The sequence below is a fragment of the Pseudophryne corroboree genome, chromosome 6 (genome assembly GCF_028390025.1).
Source record: "Pseudophryne corroboree isolate aPseCor3 chromosome 6, aPseCor3.hap2, whole genome shotgun sequence".
In the NCBI taxonomy this organism is placed as follows: domain Eukaryota; kingdom Metazoa; phylum Chordata; class Amphibia; order Anura; family Myobatrachidae; genus Pseudophryne; species Pseudophryne corroboree.
The window spans coordinates 66,428,004-66,436,176 of record NC_086449.1 but is presented as its reverse complement, the minus strand read 5'-3'; the positions used below and the strand labels follow the sequence as shown (position 1 = coordinate 66,436,176).

The 8,173-nt window shown below is 45.4% G+C and overlaps 1 long non-coding RNA gene across 1 annotated transcript in view; it reads right to left on the bottom strand.

Annotated features, from left to right (window-relative positions):
- Positions 1–2,765: 2,765 nt before the first annotated feature.
- Positions 2,766–8,173, bottom strand: part of LOC134934819 (uncharacterized) — a 67,046-nt gene continuing 61,638 nt past the window's right edge. Inside the window, exon 2 of the long non-coding RNA XR_010179820.1 lies at positions 2,766–4,317. This is a non-coding gene — a long non-coding RNA (uncharacterized LOC134934819). The remainder of the gene's footprint in view (positions 4,318–8,173) is intronic.

Below are 8,173 nucleotides of genomic sequence, written 5' to 3'. Positions count from 1 at the left end.
GTGGTGCTTGAAATTTCTCATCTGTTAACCATGGTTACCTGCAAGGAAACCCGTGCAGTCATCATTGCTTTGCACAAAAAGGGCTTAACAGGAAAAGGTAATGCTACTATTAAGATTGCACCTAAATCAACCATTTATCAGATCAAGAACTTAAAGGAGAGAGGTTCAATAGTTGAGAAGGCTTCAAGGCACCCAAGAACATCCAGCAAGCACCAGAACAGTCTCCTAAAGTTGATTCAGCAGCAGAATCGGGGCACCACCAGTGCAGAGCTTGCTCAGGAATGGCAGCAGGCAGGTGTGAGTGAATCTAAATGCACAGTGAAGCAAAGACTTTTGGAGTATGGCCTGGTATCAAGAAGGGCAACAAAAAAGCCACTTCGCTCCAGGAAAAACATCAGGGACAGACTTATATTCTGCAAAAGGTACAGGTATTGAACTGCCGAGTATTGGGGTAAAGTTATTTTATCTGATGAATCCCCTTTCAGATTGTTTGGGGCATCTGGAAAAATGCTTGTCCGGAGAAGGAAAGGTGAGCACTACCGTCAGTTCTGTGACATACCAACAGAGATCATTCTGAGATCATTCATTTGTGGTGTTCATGCTCAGCCAATGGAGTGGACCCATTCACCATCTTCCCTAAGACCACAGAAAACAAAACATCAAAATTTTGGGACCATGTCGAGGAAACTCACCAGACATTGGGGGCCATTCCGAGTTGATCGTAGCTGTGCTAAATTTAGCACAGCTACGATCATCTTCCCAGACATGCGGGGGGATGCCCAGCACAGGGCTAGTCCGCCCCGCATGTCAGTCCCCCATTAATACCTTTGAGAACTTGTGGTCAATCATCAAGAGGCGGGTGAACAAACAAAAGCCCACAAATTCTGACAAACTTGAAGCATTGATTAGGCAAGAATGGGCAGCCATCAGTCAGTATGTGGCCCAGAAGTTGACTGAGAGCATGCCAGGGTGAATTGTAGAGATCTTGAAAAAGAAGGGTCAACACTGCAAATATTGAATCTTTGCATAATCTTAATGTAATTGTCAATAAAAGCCTTTGATACTTGTGGAATGCTTGTCATTTTACTTCAGTATACCATAGTAACATCTGACAAAATGGTCTAACAAACACTGAAGCTGCAAACTTTGTGAAAACCAATACTTGCGTCATTCTCAAAACTTTTGGCCATGGCTGTAATTTTCTAAAATGTAGAATAATGCACCAAATTATTACTCGTTCCACATTCAAAAAGATTCGTTAGGATCAATTCTCAATCAACATCTAGAGCCGGATATAATGAAGTCCGAGTTGGCCTGAGGTGCAAGTTCCCAGCTGAACTCGGACGTTTCTTTTAAAGTGACAATCATGTACAAGGTAAAACAAAGCCTTGTAAATGTTTAGAGTTTTAAAAAATAAAATAAAAAATATGAGTTCGGATGGAAACACGCACCTCCAACCAACTCAGACTTCATTACATCTGGCCCAAAGTACTAGTAATTATTAGCAGTTTCTTATATAATGCAGCATATTCCGTTGCGCTTTACAATTAGAACAGTTACAAAACAAAACTGGGCAAAGACCCAGAGGGTAGGAAGGCCCTGCTCCCAAGCTTACAATCTATAGGGATAATATTCTCCTGTCTGGAGATGGATCACTATTAATGTGGTTAAAGGTATATAATATGCTCTGTTTGGGGCTTATTTAACAACATAATGTGAAAATCAAGGATGTGCTGTAACTCGGGGGGTCTTCAGTATGCCAGCTCTTGGGATCCTGGCGCACAGTATACTGGCGCCGGGATCCCGACAGCCGGCATACCGACCCTTATTCTCCCTCGTGGGGGTCCACAACCCCCCTGGAGGGAGAATAAAATAGCATGGCGCGCCACCGTGCCCGTAGCGTGGCGAGCGCAGCGAGCCCGCAAGGGGCTCATTTGCACTCGCCACACTGTCGGTAAGCCGGCGGTCGGACTCCCGGCGCCGGTATGCTGGTCGCCGGGAGCCCGACCGCCGGCAGATCGTAGTGAACCCCTGTAACCCATAGCAACCAGATATCGGCCATTAGCTGTCTGGTGTCAGCAAGCTAACAGATTTGATAATTTGGTTATTCTGGGATTGGGCAACCAGAATCAGTTACATCATCTTACAATATGGGCCTCATTCCGAGTTGATCGCTCGCTATTTTTTGCAGAGCAGCGATCAGATAGTCGCCACCCACGGGGGAGTGTATTTTCGCTATGCAAGTATGTGATCGCATGTGCAGCCGATCGGGACGAAAATGTTTTTTTACAGTTTCAGGATAGGTCTGAACTTACTCAGCCCTTGCGATCACTTCAGCCTGTCCGGTCCCGAAATTGATGTCAGACACCCGCCCTGCAAACGCCTGTGTTTTCCCTACCAATCCCAGAAAACGGTCAGTTGACACCCATAAAAGCCCTGTTTCTGTCAATCTCCTTGCGATTGGTTGTATGAATGGATTAGTTGCTAGACGCATTGCACAGCAAGGATGCTGTTTGTACCCGTATGACCTGCATGCGCAGTAGTAACCTGATCGCTGCGAAAAATGGCAGTGAGCGATCAACTCGCAATGAGGGCCATAGTGCACAGTACTGTGGTAAGGGCTGTAGGCATTCACCACCCTCTGCCGCTGAGGATCTCCTGGACCCAACACCAAGGTCCCCACCACCTAGTGTATTAAGTCAGTAGTAGCATCCTCTTATGCCATGATAGGAAAAGTTTATTTTACAAATAATCATGTCAGGTAATTTTGAGGGTATCTACACACACATTGTTTATTATGTGACACTAATGCAGAGGATAATTTATTTATTAACAATTTCTTATATAGTGAAGCAAATTCCATTGCACTTTACAGTTGGAAACAGTGATAAAACAAAACTGGGCGATTGATAACAGTCAAACAGGTAGGAAGGCCCTGCTCGCAAGCTTACGGTATGTACACACGGTGCAATATTCTTTATATGTTGACTATAAAGTCAGAATCGTAAGAAAATATAGTGCATATCGCACAGTGTGTATAGTCCTTGAGATGCCAATGTGTGTCCCATGGGATCAGTCTTGCAAGGAAAAATAGACTGTGCAGGCAGCCCAACATTGACTATATTGGCGGGGTCGGGCTCCGGCCACATCGAACAGTCAATGTCGTGTGTATGCGGCTTTACTATCTATAGGGGATAAACTTTAAATGCTTCTCTCCAGATTTAAACCTTAATTTACATAAAACAATTGTCACATTCAATAAAAACAAAGTCCTCACTTGTAACCATATTGAAGTGATAGAAGTTAACTTTCTTAATGCTAAATACATTTAGGGGTATATTTAAATTAGCAGGCGTTTACTCCAAGGCTAATTATCTGCGCTGACAGATTCAATCAGTAAAGCGCAGTATTCTTACTGTATTCCGAGCATTTGAATGGTTTCTCTTGGGTGCTTCTTCTGATGTGTATCAAGATAACACTTTTTTGTGTAACGCTTGCTACATACCAAGCATTTAAAAGGCTTCTCTCCTGTGTGACTCATCTTATGTCTATCAAGATGAAACTTTTTTATAAAACTCTTGCTACATTGAGAGCATTTAAATGGCTTCTCTCCTGTATGAATCATCTGATGATAGAAGATATTTGCCTTTTGGGAAAAACACTTGTAACATTCAGAGCATTTATATGGTTTCTCTCCTGTGTGGCTCCTCTGATGATTACCAAGTTGTTGCTTAGTTTTAAAACATTTACTACATTCACAACATTCAAATGGCTTCTCTCCTGTGTGATCTCTCTTATGAGTATCAAAGTGATGCTTGTTGGCAAAACACTTGCTGCATTCAGTGCATTTATATGGTTTCTCTCCTGTGTGAATCCTCTGATGTATAACAAGTGGTTTATTCCTGGCAAAACACTTGCCACATTCAGAGCATTTATAGGGCTTCTCTCCTGTATGATACATCTGATGTCTAACAAGTTGTTGCTTATCAGTAAAACACTTCTTGCATTCAGAGCAACTAAACGGTTTCTCTCCTGTGTGAATCCTCTGATGTGTTTTAAGGCGTGATTTGCATGTAAAGCGTTTGTCACACTCAGAGCACAGATGCGGTTTCTTTCTTGTAAGACTCATCATGTAATAAAATTAGAAACAAAAAATAGCTGTAGGTTTCTTCTATCGAGATAATGGAAAAAGAGTTTTTCTGAATCCTCCAGAGGTATAAGAAGAAATGATGTCTGTAGTTAGCCTGATCAGAGAACAATATCCCTTTCCGTATTGTCTTCTAATATCCATAGTATGACTCCTGCTCCTTATTTGTTCTATAAAGAAAAAGAAAAAAAAAGTTTAAATATAAACGCATAAAGGTTATCAGAGTTGATTGCCTTTTACAGTGTTATTTTATATAGAACATGATTTATATTTATAATAAGAATTTACTTACCGATAATTCTATTTCTCGTAGTCCGTAGTGGATGCTGGGCACTCCGTAAGGACCATGGGGAATAGCGGCTCCGCAGGAGACAGGGCACATCTAAAGAAAGCTTTAGGATCACCTGGTGTGCACTGGCTCCTCCCCCTATGACCCTCCTCCAAGCCTCAGTTAGGATACTGTGCCCGGACGAGCGTACACAATAAGGAAGGATTTTGAATCCCGGGTAAGACTCATACCAGCCACACCAATCACACTGTACAACCTGTGATCTGAACCCAGTTAACAGCATGATAATAGAGAAGCCTCTATAAAAGATGGCTCACTACAACAATAACCCGAATTTTTTGGTAACAATAATTATGTACCAGTATTGCAGACAATCCGCACTTGGGATGGGCGCCCAGCATCCACTACGGACTACGAGAAATAGAATTATCGGTAAGTAAATTCTTATTTTCTCTGACGTCCTAGTGGATGCTGGGAACTCCGTAAGGACCATGGGGATTATACCAAAGCTCCCAAACGGGCGGGAGAGTGCGGATGACTCTGCAGCACCGAATGAGAGAACTCCAGGTCCTCCTCAGCCAGGGTATCAAATTTGTAGAATTTTACAAACGTATTTGCTCCTGACCAAGTAACTGCTCGGCAAAGTTGTAAAGCCGAGACCCCTCGGGCAGCTGCCCAAGATGAGCCCACCTTCCTTGTGGAGTGGGCATTTTAAGATTTTTGGCTGTGGCAGGCCTGCCACAGAATGTGCAAGCTGAATTGTACTACAAATCCAACGAGCAATCGTCTGCTTAGAAGCAGGAGCACCCAGTTTGTTGGGTGCATACAGGATAAACAGCGAGTCAGATTTTCTGACTCCAGCCGTCCTGGAAACATATATTTACAGGGCCCTGACCACGTCAAGCAACTTGGAATCCTCCAAGTCCTTAGTAGCCGCAGGTACCACAATAGGTTGCTTCATGTGAAATGCAGAAACCACCTTAGGTAGAAATTGAGGACAAGTCCTCAATTCTGCCCTGTCAGAATGAAATATTAAATAAGGGCTTTTATATGATAAAGCCGCCAATTCTGACACACGCCTGGCTGAAGCCAGGGCTAACAGCATCGTCACCTTCCATGTGAGATATTTTAAGTCCACAGTGGTGAGTGGTTCAAACCAATGTGACTTTAGGAAACTCAACACAACATTGAGATCCCAAGGTGCCACTGGAGGCACAAAAGGAGGCTGTATATGCAGTACCCCTTTTACAAATGTCTGAACTTCAGGCACTGAAGCCAGTTCCTTTTGGAAGAAAATCGACAGGGCCGAAAATTGAACCTTAATGGACCCTAATTTTAGGCCCATAGACAGTCCTGTTTGCAGGAAATGGAGGAAACGACCCAGTTGAAATTCCTCTGTAGGGGCCTTCTTGGCCTCCCACCACGCAACATATTTTCGCCAAATGCGGTGATAATGTTTTGCGGTTACGTCCTTCCTGGCCTTGACCAGGGTAGGGATGACTTCATCTGGAATGCCTTTTTCCTTCAGGATCCGGCGTTCAACCACCAAGCCGTCAAACGCAGCCGCGGTAAGTCTTGGAACAAACAAGGCCCCTGCTGGAGCAGGTCCTTTCTTAGAGGTAGAGGCCACGGTTCGTCCGTGAGCATCTCTTGAAGTTCCGGATACCAAGTTCTTCTTGGCCAATCCGGAGCCACGAGTATCGTTCTTACTCCCCTTTGCCGTATAATTCTCAGTACTTTTGGTATGAGAGGCAGAGGAGGGAACACATACACTGACTGGAACACCCACGGTGTTACCAGAGCGTCCACAGCTATTGCCTGAGGGTCTCTTGACCTGGCACAATACCTGTCCAGTTTTTTGTTGAGACGGGACGCCATCATATCCACCTTTGGTTTTTCCCAACGGTTCACAATCATGTGGAAGACTTCTGGATGAAGTCCCCACTCTCCCGGGTGTAGATCATGTCTGCTGAGGAAGTCTGATTCCCAGTTGTCCACTCCCGGAATGAACACTGCTGACAGTGCTATCACATGATCTTCCGCCCAGCGAAGAATCCTTGCAGCTTCTGCCATTGCCCCCCTGCTTCCCGTGCCGCCCTGTCTGTTTACGTGGGCGACTGACGTGATGTTGTCCGATTGGATCAATACCGCCTGACCCTGAAGCAGGGGTTTCGCTTGACTTAGGGCATTGTAAATGGCCCTTAGTTCCAGAATGTTTATATGAAGAGATGTCTCCAGGCTTGACCATAAGCCCTGGAAATTCCTTCCCTGTGTGACTGCTCCCCAGCCTCGCAGGCTGGCATCCGTGGCCACCAGGACCCAGTCCCGAATGCCGAATCTGCGGCCCTCTAGAAGATGAGCACTCTGCAACCACCACAGGAGGGATACCCTTGTCCCCGGTGACAGGGTTATCCGCTGAAGCATCTGAAGATGCGACCCGGACCATTTGTCCAGTAGGTTCCACTGGAAAGTCTTGCGTGGAATCTGCCGAATGGGATTGCTTCGTAGGAAGCCCCCATTTTTACCCAGAACCCTTGAGCATTGATGCACTGAGACTTGGTTCGGTTTTAGGAGGTTCCTGACTAGCTCGGATAACTCCCTGGCTTTCTCCTCCGGGAGAAACACCTTCTTTCTGGACTGTGTCCAGGATCATCCCTAGGAACAGAAGACAAGTCGTCGGAACCAGCTGCGATTTTGGAATATTGAGAATCCAATCGTGCTGCCGCAACACTACCTGAGATAGTGCTACACCGACTTCCAAGTGTTCCCTGGATCTTACCCTTATCAGGGAATCGTCCAAGTAAGGGATAACTAAAATTTCCTTCCTTCGAAGGGATATCATTTCGGCCATTACCTTGGTAAAGACCCGGGGTGCCGTGGACCATCCCTACGGCAGCGTCCGAACTGATAGTGACAGTTCTGTACCATAACCTGAAATACCCTTGGTGAGAAGGGTAAATTTTGACATGAAGGTAAGCATCCTTGATGTCCCGAGACATCATGTAGTCCCCTTCTTCCAGGTTTGCAATCACTGCTCTGAGTGACTCAATTTTGAATTTGAACCTCTGTATGCAAGTGTTCAAAGATTTTAGATTTTAAAATCGGTCTCACCGAGCCGTCTGGCTTCGGTACCACAATAGTGTGGAAAAATACCCCGTTCCCTGTTGCAGGAGGGGTATCTTGATTATCACCTGCTGGGAATACAGCTTGTGAATGGTTTCCAAAACTGCCTCCCTGTCAGCGGGAGACGTCGGTAAAACAGACCTTTGGAAACGGCGAGGGGGATACGTCTCGAATTCCAATTTGTACCCCTGAAATATTACCTGAAGGATCCAGGGGTCTACTTGCGAGTGAGCCCACTGCGCACTGAAATTCATTGAGAACGGGACCCCACCGTGCCTGAACTTGTAAAGCCCTAGCGTCATACTGAGGGCTTGGCAGAGGCGGAAAAGAGTTTCTGTTCCTTGGAACTGGCTGATCTCTGCAGCCATTTTCCTCTCCCTCTGTCACGAGCAGAAAAGAGGAACCCTTTTGTCCGCTTGCCAACCAGGACTGCGCCTGATAATACGGCGTCTTATTTTGAGAGGCGACCTGGGGTACATCCCCTTTTTTGTTAAGGCAATACTTCCAAATGCCGTTTGGAATCCGCATCACCTGACCACTTTACTGGTATAATTGGACAACGCACTTATACTTGATGCCAGTCGGCAAATATTCCGCTGTGCATCATGCATATA